Here is an 18,591-nt window from a genome sequence, read left to right on the forward strand (position 1 = left end):
CTTTTCCCTAACACAAGTTGATTTATTTTATGTGAATGGGTGAGTAGTGATTTAATGCATATGCATCATGGTAGCTTTTCTTTAAAGAGATCAACAAAAATATGGATAAAAATTCAATGCAATAGGTTTTGCATATCCAATGCGAAGTCTTGAAATTTTTTTAATATACGGACCAAATGTGAGCGTTCAATCGCTAATTTCATAAACCCTAAAATCAAAAGCTAGCGGATAGATGCTCGCCTTTGATCTGTACGTAAAAAATTTCAAGATGTTCTATATAAGAGATGTAAAAGACCTATAATGAAAAACATACTTGTATAAATTGAATTGTAATGTTTCAACAAATATATTCTAATATAATCTTAAAAATTTATGTAAAATCATAACTTTTTATAGTTTCTAATCCGAAATTAGTTTTAGTTAACTCATACATGGGTAACCTAACTGGTTAGAATAAATTGAGAATAGTGTGGATAGACGTACGGTCTTATGTTCGATTCCTCACTTGAGTATTCGAGATTTAAGTGGGGGATTGTGGTGGCGGGTTTCTGGATTAATCTTTTCTTGAAAATTAGTCGAAGTGTGCATAAGTTATCCCACATACTTTGGTCTTAAAAAAAAAAAAAAAAAAAAAAAAACTCTATAGTTAGTTTTGATTAATTTCGATAGATATTTTTTACCAATTAGATTATTTTAAAGTTTTAATTTATAAACAAGTAGATTAGAATAATAAATGTATATTAAAAAATTAAAGAGGCATGGGGCTAAATCCTAAGACAACGTTTGGGTAAATGGTAATAAAAAAAAGTGATTTTAAGAAAGGCGGTGCATTGAAGAGTGGAGGGAGAAGGAAGGTAAGAGTTGGTTAAGTGGGTTATGGATAAGGGGCCCACTGGAGCAGAAAAGTCAAAGAAACTGAAACCCTTTTTATTAAAAATATTGAAAAAGTTAATCTGAAATAAGTGCTTTTTTTATTATAAAAAATTTCAACCTTTTGTCTCTTCACATGTGATCCCTCTGACCATAGCACGTGACCCAAAGCTGCGCCGCTTTGACAAAACTGCGCACCATGCGCTGTGAACCCGCGTCCCGATCCCATCCTCTTCTCTCTTCCTTTTTTTTTTTTTTTGGGCCAATCTTAGCCGTGCATCACCGACATTTCTTCCTTTCTACTGTGCCCTATAAACCATAACCATATTACTAATTATTAATGTTAAAATTAAAATTAAAAAATTGAAATTAATAGATTCTAACCTTTTTTTTTTAAATTTTTATTTTTGAATGATATATCTCAAAAGAAAATTTAATTATCCAAAATAGCTCCAAGTTTTATACATAGTATAGAATTTGGGAGGATAATGAAGTATTAATGAGGTGGGATAATGTACATAATTAATTATTAATTAAGCTCTAATTGCAATGTACCCTTGGCTACCCACATCTGATAATGATGGCACGCTTGTTTAATCAAGTCTTCTATTGGACTCACACATCCTATCTTAAAGATTTTTATATAATTTCAAAATGAGTCTATAAAAAGATTTTTTTTTTTTTTTTTTTTTTTTAATTAGTGATTTCGGTCATTACTAGATAACCATGTTATGTACGAACGACTATCTAATGAGGTTCATTGGTACAAAAAAAACGACTTTAAATAGTCATTAGATAGTTGTGCGTTCATTGTAAGATTTGTTTGGCTTTTGGGAATATTATTATTAGTATTCTCAAAAAAAGTTAAACAGTAAAATATCATTATTCTTAAAATATTATTTTATATTTTTTAATTTATTTTAAACCTTCTAAATTTATTAATTTAACTAAACATCATTAAATATATTTTTTTAGAAATTACAAAAATACTTCGGCCACCTTCTGGCGGTGGTGGCTGACTGTCCGTATTTAATGGGTAGATTGAGGGTATTTTTGTTAACTTTTAATATTTTATTATATGGGTGTTTAGTAAATAAACAAGGGTGTTCAGTAAATAAACAAACATAGGGGATATTTTTGTTAATTTTTAAATCCTACATCGTAATACCCGCTCAATTTAATTTTTTTCAAAAGATTATTCTAAAAACTATCAGAATAATGAATCAAACAGAGCCTCAATCGTTATGGGTATTACTAGATAACCATGCTATGTGTGAATGACTGTCTAATGAGGATATGTGCGACATGCATACATGTTGACATGACACATCTTCATTAGGTAGTTGTACAGAACAAAATAGTAGTCAATGATATCGGTCATTACTAGATAACCATGCTACGTACGAATGACTGCCTAATGAGAATCCATGTATCATACACACATGCTAACATAACACACCTTCATTAGGTAGTTATACGTGACGTGAGCCCTAAGAACAAAAAAAATTACTCCAGTGATTTCAGTCATTACTAGATAACCATGCTATATTACTTCAAAAAAAGCTTCCATCAAAATTCAATAGGAATCTTAGAGTAGTTATCATAAAATTTATAGACTTGTTGAATAAGAAAAAAGCGGGGGTTTTCTGTCTTTTTATATCTTTATTAGTTTTATTATCTTTTTCTCCAAATTATATATGCCAAAAAAAAAAAATATATATATATATATATATAAAATATACATATTAAAGATAAAGTTCATATCATCAAAAAAGAAATTAAATCTATAATATACATATTAAATATAAAAACCATCATATTAAATTGATAATATATTACAATAGGTGATATACCTATAATTAAAAGATTCGAAACATGACAGTATCAAGATTTAAAACATGAGTTGCCAAAAAAACCCACCCGACAATTATACATATTAGTATTTTTTTTTTTGGTTAAAATGCCCACCTTTCACAAGAGTTGGATCCGCCCCTGATTAATGATTATAATGAATCCAACTATCAAAATGATAATTATAATACATGATACATATATATAAATATATTACATATTAATAGTATAATATTATGTATTATTGTATTAAGTAATAATTATTAACATACATAATGTCTCTTTAATATATAATGTATTACATATGATACATTATACAAATATATTATTATAAATTTTAAATAAATAACTACCATATATATTATAATAAATTCTAAATAAATAGTTATCACAATATAACAAATACAATTAGGTAATAGAATTGAAATAATGATTCAACGAGGGACAAAAAGAAAATTATAATGATTTATTGATTCATTACGATCAATCAAAACAACAAATAATATATTACATATATATTATATATTAACGTAAGATTATAGATAATAGCATATTATGTATAAATTATAATATACAACATATATATGCTATATACATTATACTTATATGGTATATACCATATATTATATACAATATATAATGTATAATGTCAAATGTATACCATATATAATGTATAATATATAATGTCGAATGTATAATTTTTGTTTTGTAGCATTAACATATTATGCATAATATATATATATTACAAATATTTATAATGATTTATTAGATTTAATCTAGTTTTATTTATTACCTATTTGTATATAGTTTTATCAAATATTTATACAATTATAATTTGTTATTGTATAATATATAATTGATTTTCAAATATTAAAATTATTATAGGTATATATGATTGATTTTCAGATATTAAAATTAATATATGTATATATGATTGATTTTTTATTATTAAAATTAATATTGATATATATATATATATATAATATACAGGCTGGGTCGGGGCAAGACTTATCCCGACCTTAGCCCGTCCCCAAATTCCGGGGCTAATCTTAGGCTCGATCCCGGCCCAAAGCCTGAACGATTTAGGGAAAATCCACTCGATCGGGGCAGGTCTCCGCGGGGCCGTGCTTTGTGCTCATCCCTAGAAAAAGGTATGAAATAAGATATTTTTGTCATCTTAATTATCACCTAATTACATAATTACTTGTGTTGAATTAGTTTTGCAACAATTTCTAGCGCTTCCATGTCTTTTTTTGTTAGTAAAATACTTTTTCCCATCAAAATAATGACTTAATGACACATTCCCATCCCTAGACTTTTAAAATAACACTTTACTATCCAAAGTTATATTTTGTTTCCAATTCCGGCACCGTTGCGACCTCATACTGTCACAATTCTCTTCCCCGATTATCACTTAGTAAAACCCCTCAAACCCTACTCTCACCAACCCCGACAATTGCTAGAAATTGAGTGATTAGAGTTTGCATAGCTGCCTCTCTCAAGTCAAATTCCGATCAATCTTAACCATCAAAAGACTCATCGATTTCTCCTCTTCAAAAGTCCTAAAAAACTGGATCGAGTTTGCTCTTTGCTTATTGTCAAAATATAAATTTAAGTAGTAAAATGATATTTTAAAAGCATGTAAATAGGAAAGTATCATTAAACTATTATTTGAGTGAGAAAAAGTCATTAACTTTTTTTTTTTTCATCAAAATGGTTAGGTATAATTGTTTTTTCTTTTCTACTTGATAACATGTACAGATTTGGATTAATAACATTCTTACTTTTATAAATGACTTATTTTTTTTATACATTTATACGAGATTTATCAACAAAATTAGTGGGTATTTACAATAATAAAACTCTATATTAATTTCAAATGACATTATGAATTCTTAGTTAAATAAAAAAAAAAAAAAAAAAAAACCGCATCTTAATAATTTCAACGAATCTATTAGATTTTAAAACCATATTTGTACTATGTATGAACATCAAGGAGGATCACATTATACGAATTAAACTATAAATGTGAACCCACCAAAAATTAAATCCTTGATACCCATTAAAATATTATTCCATACTATATTAAGTATGAAAGGTTGATTAATGTTGTATATATTCCCAACAAATTTGATTATGGTATTGCTTATTAGGTGGGGAAAGGTAAGAAAGAGATATGGTTAGTTGCAGCCAATCCATGTGCCCATAATTATAATTTTCAAATGCCATGACCAAATTAATTACACACAACTATTAGAGGCAACTACCAAATTTTCATCTTCCGAAAAATATTTATTACACAATAAATATCACACAAAAATTTTTTAACTGCAAATTAACGGAGTAGTGATGACCCTCCCCTCGTGGCCGGATGGTACGTCTTTTAACCATTGGAATTAATTATATCCAGAGGTTTTGTGTTCAAGTCGTGGGTGTTTGAGTTGCAAGAGAAACATCTACCATAATTGTACAATTATTTTGATTTATTAAGCTTGTAAGATACTTGTAAGGTGTTCCGGGGTTTTGAAGATTAGATGGGTTCGATTAGCCATTGTGCTCGGATACCTCTGTTATTAGAAAAAAAAAGAAAAAAAAAAAGAGTGGTGATGTGTGAATTGCAGGGGATTTGTAACAAAGCTGAAATCAATAATGTTCATGTTCTTGCATGTGAGCCCACATGGGAGACAGTTTATATATCAGAGATCCATCAGGATATTCATTCATGTATGCCTACATACGTGTATATTTTTGGATAATTAAGAATATAATTAATTCCCACTTGTTCTTTTTCTTTTGCTTTGCTTTTGCTTTTGAAATCAATAATGTTCATGTTCCTGCATGCTTTTGATTAAGAATATAATTAATAACGAGATTTAGAGCTTATACTGCCAACTCAAGCCCGGATATTATCTTTTTAAATGATTCAAGAGTATGATCGGGTCCTATTTATTTATTATTTATTATAGGTTACGTATAGCAACTTTCAAATCAAGATATTGGGTAATCATTTAAAACACCCTAAGAATGATAAGAAGTTACTCTTGTCAGTCACATTGAATACTTTTGAGCCTAAGAAACTAAGGTTAAATTAGCATTCACGGCTCATTTCTTGTTCTTCGAAAGTTAACGCTTGTTATTACGAATTGAGATATTTAAAAAAGAAAAATTGAATCAGGATCAACCAGGACAGAAAATAAAGCATTGGGTTAACTCGAAAGTCTTGAGAATTCTCAATCTAATATTTATGGAAGAATTTTATTGTAAATTAGAGATCCTAAACACCCCAATATTACACCTTCCCAATAATAGAAATTTCTATGACAAATATGCTTGCACAAGAGCAATCTTTGCACCAAAAAAGCCTTGTAGTTTTGATTTGGGTTTAGCCCAACCAAGAAGCTAATCAAACTTGAGGGTTTAACTGTTTAAGCCCACTTCCGAAAACATTGAATGAATGTTCAAATTGGGCTAACAAAAGAACTAGCCCAATTAAAAGGCCTTCTTCCCTAAAGAACACCATGAAATAAAATTCTCTGACTTTCTTTTAGCAGATTGAAATAAATATGTGGCCCATTTGGTAGATCAATGACAGTGATCTTTCATAAAAACAAAGTTCTGCCTAAACCCTTTTGAGTTTAAACAGAAATAGGCCATGGTTCAATCTCAAAACTAAAGACACTTTGGACCACACTATCATTTGTTGTTTAGAATTCAATGCATTTGTTGTTTCTTTATTCCATAGGGAAACATTCAAGGTGCATCAAATAGAATGTATTTAGTCATCCGACAAATAAAGGAGTGCCAATTCAACATATTTACACACACGAGATTCCAAATAAAAACTTATATGAAGCGAAACAATTTTAGCACGTAATTTAACATAATGGCTGGCAGGGACGAAGCCACTAAGGGCCTAAGGGGCTCAACCCTCACTAACCCTGGAAAAAATCTTCTTTTTTTTTTTATTTATTTTTATTTTTATTGAAAACGTTGAGATGTCCCCATACTTGAATGTATAAGACTAATTCCTGATTAGGATTCAGGTAAGTGTCCTTGGCCTCGAGCTGGTTCCAGTAAGGTTTAAACATCTGACATTACAGGTGAAGTTTGCCAATTGGGAGCCTAGTTACCAGCTGGACCACAACTCATGCAAGAACTTTTTAACCCCCTTTTAATTGTATTCTTTATCTATACTGACATTTTTTGTATTTTTTTAGTGTATAATTTAAACCTCAAATTATTTTTTCTTTTAGACAATACTATACTTGTAATCCAATCTCACAAACTTTTTCTTATAACTTTGACGTGATAATTTGTAATTGATCAGCTCAAAAATAGGTCCCATTTGCTCGCTATGGGTCCCGTAATCCCAACTGTGAGCTGCCACGTTGGGATTGTAAAAGAAAATTTGCAAGATTAGATTGTGAGCTAATCTTTATTGTTTTTTTGCCCCCACTGAAATAAAATTGTGACTTGTACATATGTTAGCTTTCAATATCACCCATCAAGATGTTAGAATGAGTTTTAGCAAGAATTTATGTTGCATTTAGTTAGGGTTCTGAAAAGATAATTCCAGTAATCTATATTTGATTTCAGACATTCCCTTGTTTGATTGTAAAGTAATAAAAGATTTCGATAATCTTTCCATACCAATAGACAAATGAGGGCATTGCAAACTTCTATAACCTCATAAATTATTTTTTTGGACAGAAATGTCCCTCATTATTTACATGAATATCACCCAAAATAAGTCAGTCACTGCAGACGACTGTTGACCACCACCGATAGTCACCAAAACGGTGCACGACCAACCAAATTTGGCCGATCGTGCACTAATCTGGCCCTTAATGGCCAAATGCACAACTATTAACGACCACAAATTTGGCTGTTAACGACCATGAATCTGGCCATTTTCGGCCATATCCATGACCGTCTAGCCAATTCCAACCTTTAATCTGGTGGAAAACGGTTAGATTGATGCACAGTCAGCCAAATCCGATAGGCCATGCATCATTTTGATGACTGCCGATGACGGTGTTGGCCGACCGTTGGCAGTCGTCTTTAGGCTGGGGGTATTTGTTTAAATTTTAAACTTTTAGTTGGGTTTTTTTTAGCTAAATTCTAAAATATAAAGGGTTAAAAATAATACTCTAAATAATAATAATATTAAAAAGAAACGGTAATTCAGTAAAAGGCTTCTCTAGAATTCTTTTATTCCTCTCATCCAAATATATTTAATTATTTATACACACCAATCTAATCAAACATATTAGAGTAACATTTTTCACTAATCTTCAAAGTAATCTATCTAATTAGTAATCCTATCTTTTCAATAATAAACATTATCGGAACCAAAGTCAGCATTAAAAGGAAATGGATGCAAGAAAATAGAAGAAGCAAAGCAAAGCAAAGGGAAGTAGATAGCTATAGGTAAATTAAGATTCTTTGTATTAGGAAAAAGATTTAAAACAAATGTGAATGGGGATTTATTTGCTTGGTTGGTTGGGTTTATATATTATAGATCCCTCTTTCTCATCATTCCCTTATAGGCTTTCAAAAGTTCCTGATTACTCACCACATGGGTTGAGAGCCCTACAACCCTCCAATTATTAAGGTCGTTAAGCCATTACAAGCAAGCAAAGCAAAAAACCTGCAACCAATTTCAATTATAATTCGGACACTCACTCAGTCACAGTTCTTTTGCTAGCTGTTGTTCATGACATTTCGTTTTCTCTATCACTTAAAAAGTCTTAAACCAATCTAACCTTGAATTCTGGATTTTAAACTCCATCATTAATTTGTGCTCTACCCAAAAGAAACAAGTGGGGTCCTGTTGCAGATGTTCTAGCTGTTCTCCGGAGAACCTCATTATTTGATTTCAGTTTAACCCAAATTATTAAACTGTACAAATCTTAAAGGACTATTTGGTAGATCTGTCAGAAAGCCATTATTATTCCTTTCATCTTCATCATCTCATCTTCTTTCTTTCTTTCTTTTCTTTTGTTTTATTTTTTCACCACATTTAATTTCATGTACCTTAAAATTAAGCAACGTTGGACTTGGAAACCCAGCAACCTTACAATTTTTCTTTTTGCGAATCCTGAAATTTTGATTGTCAACAGTTTCACCTTTTCCATTTCCTGTGAGTTACAGTATTCTGCTACCTGAAATTTCCACTGGCCCCATCTCAACGGAAGAAAGGAGGGTAAGGGTTTTCCTCCATGGGGGCCCAAGTTCCCAAAAGAGTTGCTATTGGCTCTGCGTGCCAGCCCCATTTTTGCAGACCCCACTATCGACATTTTCATGTAAATTTTGGAGCCTGTTAACTGTGAGGCTGCTGTAACTTGTGACAGTAGACAAATTAAAGAAAAGCATAATCATCCTTGACAGATTGTAAAATTGTAAATGTTGAAGCTCGTGCTCTTGTTACACTATAATGACACTGAAACAGGAGACAAAAAAATTTGTATTATGCAGATTTTTACGCGTCTAATCGAGTAGATATTGTCCTGTTATACTTCAAAACAAGATCTTAATCTGAAACTCTTTTACTTACTTAGCGTATATTCAGAAAAACATGTAGGGAATTGTTCGGATTCTATCTCTATTTGAAGAAAAGAAAGATCCCAAAAAATCGAAATGATGGAATTGATTAATGTCTGATTTCTGAATTCTCATTACTAATGGAATCGAAATAATCCGATCATTTCAATTGGTTAGAATAATAGAATCTGTTACTTGAACAAATCTAGATCTTGTGGAATCATATTGTCTGTTTTAACTTCAAAACTAGATCTTGAGCAAGCCCTGGAATTATTTTTTCACTGTTCTCTTGAGCAAATCCAGGACAAGGGACCTGTTCAGTGATTCCCTGGAAAGTCTGAAAAATATTACCCAGTGCAAGGAAAATGACTTTGCCCACTAAAGTAATCAAAATCCTCCGTGTAAATGATGGATCGAAGCTAAAGCTTCATTAAAGGCTAAAGCTGGGTAGGTTACTGTTTTAATGGTGAAATATTATTTACTTTGATATTTGGCATGGCAGTAAGCAAAATAATTGCTCCACAAATACTGCTTTTCCTCCTCATCTCTAAGCAATATCCCCCCATAAGTTGAAATTATTTCTCCAATAATTTGTTTCTTTCTTAGTCTACAAGCCATGGTTAATTAATTTCGGTCTTAACAGGTTCAAAATTTTCATTAAATTTGTTAATAATATGATCAGGAGAATAACATCAATAGGAAATAGAGAACCTTATCCTTCTCTTCTCATTAGGGCCATGAGATAAAAACCACTAAAATGACCTCCACAAAGCATCCCCATTTGGTCAATTTGGAACCCCAATTAGCCCTCTACCTCATCTATCATCGTGGAGAAAAAAACATGCCATTATTGCTCAAATGCTGTGCTGGTTGTTGCCTTGACCATCACTCTTATTATTTCATTCAAGGGGAACAAACATATCTATGATTAATATCCCATCTTCCAATTGCCCCACTTCATCAACTACTAATTCTTGTTCCCTGAACTAATGTTCAGTACAAAACAGATTTGATCCCTAAACTGTTGATCAAATTATCTGATTAATCAAACTCACTTGTACAATTAGTACGAGAAAGAAATCTGACTTCTAAACTAATAGTTTACCTATTATCAAAGGTCAATGACGTTATGTGTTTGATTAACTAGAAAGTAAAAAAAATATCGAGTTAGATTTAAAATAGCTTTTGACCATTTGTTGCATTTGGTCATTTATGAGGGGTGGGGTGGTCCTTGGTGAATTGGTAAGTAAGATAGCTTTTCTTGAGGATTAATTTAACTGTTATCAAAAGTCGATGACGTTATATGTTGGATTAACTCTTTTACATAATACGCGGGGGAAGTAAAAATTATGGAGCTAGATTTAGAAAAGTGGCCAAGAATACATAGTTTTGACCGTTTGTTGTATTGGTCATTTATGAGGGGGTGGGGGAAGTCCTTGGTCAATTGGTAATTAAGATTCATAAAATCTGTCATAAGTAGGGTATGAATTAAAGTTAGATAGATAACTTTATCAACATGTATAAGCACTATAATTTCTTTATCTATCTTTATCAATAGTATAATTAGAATTGATCATGAGTCAACTACTTAACTATTTATTGATGTTTATCCTTAATAATTTATGATTTTTAGCTTCCACACTTAAAATAATTTATCCAAACCAACAAGCCCTCTAGCACCTTCCTTTAATCATAGTTATAAATTATAATTAATTTTAGATCATTCATGTTAAACTAAGTTATGTGGGTATTTTAAAACATGGTTAGATATAAAGTTTAAAATATGTTTTTTTTTTTTTTTTATTAAATTAGAGTAAAAGATTGAGCATGCCTTTTTTAAAAGTTTGTTGAGATTCTTCTTCTTTATAGTAAAATTCTGTCGTGGCAAAATAAATGTAACTCTCATATGAAGAGTGAATTATTATAAATCTTGTATTTGTGTATATGATTATTTATTTGTCCTTTGTTCGTATTATTTTCACTTTCATAAGGGTTTAAGATTTGTTAGCATCTAATTAATCCTCACAACAAAGGTGACAAATATATGATTTACCTATGAGACCGCAACGGTGGATTGCTGTAAGATAACTTTCCTTAAGAATTAGTTAAAGTGAATATAAACTAATATGAATAACTCAACTACAAAATAACTAAATAAGAAAGACAATAGATAAATATTATTTTAATATTCATTAAAAAAATAATAAAAAAAATACATATTACTAAAAAAAGAGAAGTGAATTTGCCTAGGAACTAGTGCTAAAAAATTATCTAAATTTGTTGAAGCATCTAATATGGCAATCTTTGTACTATTCCAAAAGCAATTCCTACCAAGCCTTCTTTAAGGCATATAATTTCACATCAAATTGATTAGAAAATTTAGAACCCTAATTGAAGTTAAGCTTGTTTNAGGTCCTTGGTCAATTGGTAATTAAGATTCATAAAATCTGTCATAAGTAGGGTATGAATTAAAGTTAGATAGATAACTTTATCAACATGTATAAGCACTATAATTTCTTTATCTATCTTTATCAATGGTATAATTAGCATTGATCATGAGTCAACTACTTAACTATTTATTGATGTTTATCCTTAATAATTTATGATTTTTAGCTTCCACACTTAAAATAATTTATCCAAACCAACAAGCCTTCTAGCACCTTCCTTTCAACATAGTTATAAATTGTAATTAATTTTAACAGTAATGGTAGCCTTACCGACCCAGGACCGATTTGACATACTGACTCTAAGTTAAATTTTGAGATTTGGGTTGTTGGGTAGTGAGTCGGTATATAAAAATCGGTATTTGGGTTGGTAAATATAGTATTACTGTAATTTTAAATCATTCATGTTAAACTAAGTTATGTGGGTATTTTAAAACATTGTTAGATATAAAGTTTAAAATATGTTTTTTTTATTGAACAAGAGTGAAAGATTGAGCATGCCTTTTTGAAAAGTTTGTTGAGATTCTTCTTCTTTATAGTGAAATTCTGCCGTGGCAAAATAGATGTAACTCTCATATGGAGAGTGAATTACTATAAATATTGGCTTCGTTTGTTTCAGTTTTGGGAATACTATTTTTAGTATTCCCAAAAAAGTTAAACAGTAAAATACCCAAAAACTCATATTTTTGGGAATACTACTCCCAATATTATTCAACTTTTTTTAAACCCCTTAAATTTGATAATTTAATTAAATACCCCTAAATATTTTTTTTAAAATTACAAAAACACCCCAATAATCCACATTTACCAGATTCCGGCCACTATCGCCGGAAAATGGCCGGAATCTGGTAGGATGGCGCACTACCGGCTGAATCTGGCCGGTAGTGCGCCGAGCTAGCCTTTTCCAGCCAGATCCACGGTGGATCTGGCCGGAAAAGGCCAGATCTTTGGCCGTAACAGTCGGTCACGACGGCCAACAAATGGTCGTCGTTGACCATCAACGATCCTACATCGTAATACCCGCCCAATTCAACTTTTTTTTAACTTTTTTAAAAAAACTTTTCCCAAAACCCCCAAATTTTGAACCAAACGGAGCCCTTGTGTTTCTGTGTATGATTATTTGTTTATCCTTTGTTCGTATTATTTTCATTTTCATAATGATTTAGGATTTGTTAGTATATAATTAATCTTCACAACAAATGTGACAAAGATATGATTTACCTATGAGACCGTAACGATGGATTACTATAAGATAACTTTCCTTGAGAATTAGTTGAAGTGCATATAGACTGATCTGAATATCTCGGCTAAAAAAATAAAAAAATAAAAAAGATAATAGATAAATATTAATTGATTGAATTTTCTTTTAATATTCATTAAAATGAAAAATAAATAAATATTACTAAAAAAAAAATGAATTTGCATAGGAACTAGTGCTAAAAAATTATCCAAATTTGTTGAAGCATCTAATATGCAATCTTTGTACTATAGCTAAAATCCAAAAGCAATTCCTACCAAGCCTTCTTCAAGGCATATAATTTCACATCAAATTGATTAGAAAATTTAGAACCCTAATTGAAGTTAAGCTTGTTTGATTAGATGGGTTTTAATAAATATGAAGTGACATAACATTCTTTACAAATTTAGAAGTATTTGTAATCAAAGAAGAGAGAGTGGAATTGCATTGTCTAGTCACTTCCCTCCAAGCAAGGTTGTTGTTCTATCTTTTCCTTTGAAAATCTTTTTCCTGTTTTTTTCTTGGGTTTTGCTTTTTTAATCAAAAACTTGAAAACAATGCCAAAAAAATCATTAATTTGATTGGTTTATGCTGATTTTAAGGATTAAATAGGGTTTATAAGGATGGAGTTGTTGAATTGATTACTCGTGTTTTTTTAACTATCGAAGTGCATGCCGACACTGATTACGGATGAATCATCTTGACTTGTTACTTTACACTATTAATAATCTTATGTCACCAGTAATAACGAAATTAACGACTTTAATATACTATTCATTATACAATTCTATTACTTTTGAATTTACGCAAACAAACAACGAACGACTTTAATGATAATAGTTTTTAGTTTTATTAACTTTATTTAAGTAAACCGTACGAAACAAATCCTAGTCTTTCTTAAGATTATAGAAATTGATGTGGTCTAGAAATGGACTCATCTCATGTGCTTAAACAATTAATTTCATGTTATTCACATTCATGTTGACCAAAATTTTTCAAAAAGATAATAATCTTAGTCTACAATTAGTTATTGCTCCTAACCTTTTGTTTTATGTTGATATATATATATATAGCTAATTGGAAAGAGAGTCCAAATGTGGGTTAACAACATTTTCAAAAAGAAAATCCCCTAATTAAGAATAAACGTTTTTGAAAGTTTTTTAATTTTTTTTTTTTTGTTTTCAAATAATTTGGTAAAATCAACTGTTTTAGTACTGTGTACTCAATACCCATTAACAAACTTTAAATTATAAACAATTTTATAATGATAAATAATGGATTTAAACCTTATTTTATACCTAATTTTGGTGAAAGTCTTGAGGTGTCCCCACACTTGAAGGTACGCACGAGACTAATCTTCAATCAGGGCTTGGGTAAATGTCCCTGACTACGAACTGTTTCCAGTGAGATTCGAATCTCTGATATTGCAGATAAAATTCACATACTAGAAGCCCAGTTACCAATTTGACCAGAACTCATGGTTAGCTAGCTTAAATCTTGATATTCTTGAGATTTCTCAAACTATTTGTAGTTGATATGAAAACGATATGTTGAAATTTAATTATTATTATTTTTATTTTTTTGCGATAAATTATCCATAGAATATGAAGAGTTCAAACAAGCTCGATGTCATCCCCGCAATAAATATACAAAATTTTTAGTATTGCCAAATCACTTTTTGTCGAGTCTTCAATTTTATGGTATGGTATGGTATGGTATTCCTCCATACTTAAATTCTAAATAACAAGACAATAAAATGGGTCCTACTAAATTATTCAAATACAACTATTTTGATGGATTAAGATAATATCAAGCCGTATCTGATTATTTTATGACAATATAATCTTCTAAGTAAAGTAATAGGTCATCAAAAGTAATATTTTCTTCTAACGGTTTGTCGGTAATACTATTCGATACACGAATAATCTTAGGTCGATGATACGATTATCCAATTATTTTCTAATATTGTGACCTACTAGGTCAAGTTGTAGCTTGTAGCGAACGTAACGGTTTCTTCTAGTTGTTTCCAAGTAATATTACCCACTCAATATCTAATCAATGGTTGATTATGAAAATATATATATAAAGATGTAAAATGAAGAAGAATTGATGTAAAAGTGAAGAGGGTGTGGAAGTAATTGTCATAACGTGACCTTTGTCCCTAAGATTTAGCTAGTCTTAGGTGGTGTGGTGCTATGTCCTTGTATAAACACCTGATAATGCAGACTGCCGGGGCCTCCACAACTCACTACTTACTGTTAATTGGGACCCAAATCAACAATCACTTCACAACAAGCTATGCTTAAATTCAATGGGGGTATTGTTTTTCTTATCGACCCGATGTTATTATCAAAGTTAAACGATATTATAACTACGACTAATCAAGGGCGGAGTTACATTCAGGCCTGACATGGCTACGACAATCGATCCCACAAAAATTTGTATCTTTTTGTGGATTCTAAAAGATTGTAGGGTTTGACAGAGGTCGGATTTTGAAAACTTTTGAGAGGGTAAAAAAAGGATTTCAGAATTGTGGGATTGAAATTTGAGATGGTCAAGCAAGAAAGCAGAAAAATGTGTAGATTTTTTTACTGTGGAAAACAGTAAAAGGTAATGGAAAAATATAGAGTCAAAGTTAAAAGCTGAAGAAGGCAAAAGCACTTGCACATCAAACACCCCATCAGATAATCTAAGCTCTTGAGAAATTTAAAATTAATTAGATTAAAAATATATATAAAAATAATAATTTGTTTTTGTGAGTTTCAATGCAACGGTTGTGATTTTGTTTGACACAAAAATCGATGATTAAACTCAGCTACTGCATGATTGGATTGCTGAGGTCATTCCCATAATTTCTGATTATCAAATATTTTCATTGGTTTAATCAATCTTTAATCACTTCACTTCCACAGTTCCACTGCCTCTTCCTGCTATCTCTTTAATTAATTTTTTTTTTAATTAATTCTCACCAAAGTCAGCGCCCACCTCAACTGTTCTCCTGCTTTTATCTTCTTTATTAATATTATTTTTTTTTTTAAATTTTTTTATGGACTGTCATGATCCAATCCTTTAAATAGTAGTATGTTAATATGAAAAAGTTTAATCTTGTTTTAAAATAAAATTCAATATTTTTATCAATAGTTTCTCAAAATATATTTTGAAATAATTTTTTTCTTTTTTAATATTTATGAAATAATTCTAAAAACATTATTTTTGAAAAATTTCCCACTCAAATTTTTGTATATGTTTATTATACAGTAAATCTCTAAAGCATAGATTTACGTTGTCATTCTTTTAGGTTGATTTTATTTACAAGTTTATCATTATAACAATTTATAAACTTGTTTTTTAATATTTATGGATTTGATTTTTATTAATATTTTATAAGTCGTATTTGTGTGCAGAGAAAACACAGAAAATAGTACAAAATAGTGGACGTAAGATTTACACTTAGCATCCAAACCACTTTACAAATCATTTCCTCGTGTTATTGTTTGATTTTCAATTTATTATTTGTATTCAGCGTGTTATTGTTTGATTTCCAATTCATTATTTGTATTCAGCATCCAAATCATGGGTTTTAAACAAACTTCTGCATAGATTCTATCACGGATTCTGCGTATTTCTCGTTGGTGTAAATAACAGCATTAACACTCTTAATTTTTATTACCAAAATAAAAATTTCAAGAGATATGAATTTTTTATTTAAAATTTACTTGTTTTAATAAGTAAAATAAAAATTAGAAAGAGAAGTAACATAATAATATAATAGAACTGATGTAGGTTAGTAAATCCTTGGCTTTCTTTTAAATTCATTCACTGTGTCATAAAGCTGAGATAAAGCCCAGTGCGTGGCAACAAACAAATGTAAAGTGTAAAAGAGGTGAGTCGCCACGTGGAAAAAGATTAACACGTGTCACTGAATAAAGAATGTCTTTAGCCTGATAATCACGGTTATTATGATGATTATCATTACCGAAATCTCGTTTTTCATGCACTAAATTCCAAATCTGGGAAGAGAGATCGGACCCGGAATTCCGGTTCAGTTATGAAACGTTGGGTTTTGTCGGGTTCTTAAGCAGAAAGAAAACGGCATGTCGTTTTGGATTTGGTTTTGAGTTTTGGAACAAAAAGGTTACGGTGGGTCGGGTTCCAGACAAGCCCGTTCAACGTCCGAAAATTCTCCCAAGCCGACAAAGATACCTTTAATTTTAGGGATGTAGTGACCTAAACACCCTGGATTTGATTGATGGACTCCATGCACTTTAAATTACTCTTTTGCCCACAACCCATTTGGTTAATTACTCAATACACAATATCACATATTTTTATAGGGGAAAGTAGAATTTTTTTTTGGGAGGACTGAAAAATTAAATATATATTCAATATTTGATAAGAGGAAATGTATTAACACGGAAAAGATAAACTAAAAAATTATATAAAATTAATTAAAAAATTAAAAAAATTATTATAAAGAGATATTTGTGTATATAATTAGAATAATAATAGGTAATAAATTTTGAATTTTACGATCAATTAAAAAATTTTGAATTTTTTTTCTTTTCTGAAAAGTCTGTGAGGACGAAAGCTCGAGGGAGCACCCCATAGCTCCCGCCCTTGATTATGATGTAAGAGAAAAACTACGACACTCATTCGATAATATGATAATAAGGATGTATTCTTATGAACCAAATGCCAAAAAAAAATTAAGTTCATCAATTAGGAAGAATATTTGATAAAAATACTAGTTGATTCTTGTTCGATTAATAGTCTTTTATTTCTTTTTGTTAGGTATGCCGATATTTTCTTTCTTTTTATTTTATAATAATTACTTTGTAAAAAACTATGTTGAAGAAGAATGAAATAAACCATCCGTGGGTATCCCAGATGGTTAAGACAAATTGAAACCATTTGAGCATAAGCGATTTAAGTTGGAGGCTGTGATGGTAGGTCGCTGGTCTCCCTTGAGAATTAATTGAGGTGCATCCGGACACACAAACATATATAAATCTAAATATTGATGGATGAGGTTATTAAAAAATGAGTACTATTTGATACATTCATGTGTAATCTCCATATAAAATATTGTGTTCATTAATATTCTTTTATGGATCCCAAGTCAATATAGAAAGATGTAAAGTATACCTCAATATTATTTTTTTAACCATAAATTTTCTTAGATTTCAAGTTTTTTTTTTTTTTTCATTTAAAAAATCATAAAAGAAGCAAGAAGAGATAAATAAATAAAATAGGAGAACCTCACCTTATGATTTATGAAAGGGTAATTTAGTCATAAGAAAAAGATTGGGTGGGCAGAATCGAAAAATGAATAAGGTTTTAGTATTAAAGCGGTCCACCTTCTTACACCAGCAACTCGACAAATTAAGATGGGTTACAGATAATTTCTCAGAAATTTTGCAGACTATTCTCATTTCTCACCACTCATATTTTTCTTGAGTCAACTCGCTCGCTCCAAATTTAAAAAAAAAAAAAGAGAATTTAATTAATTTAATTTCCATCAAAGTTGAAAATAGTAAAAGTGTTATTACATAAACAGTACTGGTCACTAGGTGGGTATATTTATTACACAATATCTAACCCCAGTTGGCGGTTAAAAATTAACCATGGATTAGAACCAGGGTTAAA

Source organism: Pistacia vera, unplaced genomic scaffold (genome assembly GCF_008641045.1).
Source record: "Pistacia vera cultivar Batoury unplaced genomic scaffold, PisVer_v2 Contig656, whole genome shotgun sequence".
Taxonomy (NCBI): domain Eukaryota; kingdom Viridiplantae; phylum Streptophyta; class Magnoliopsida; order Sapindales; family Anacardiaceae; genus Pistacia; species Pistacia vera.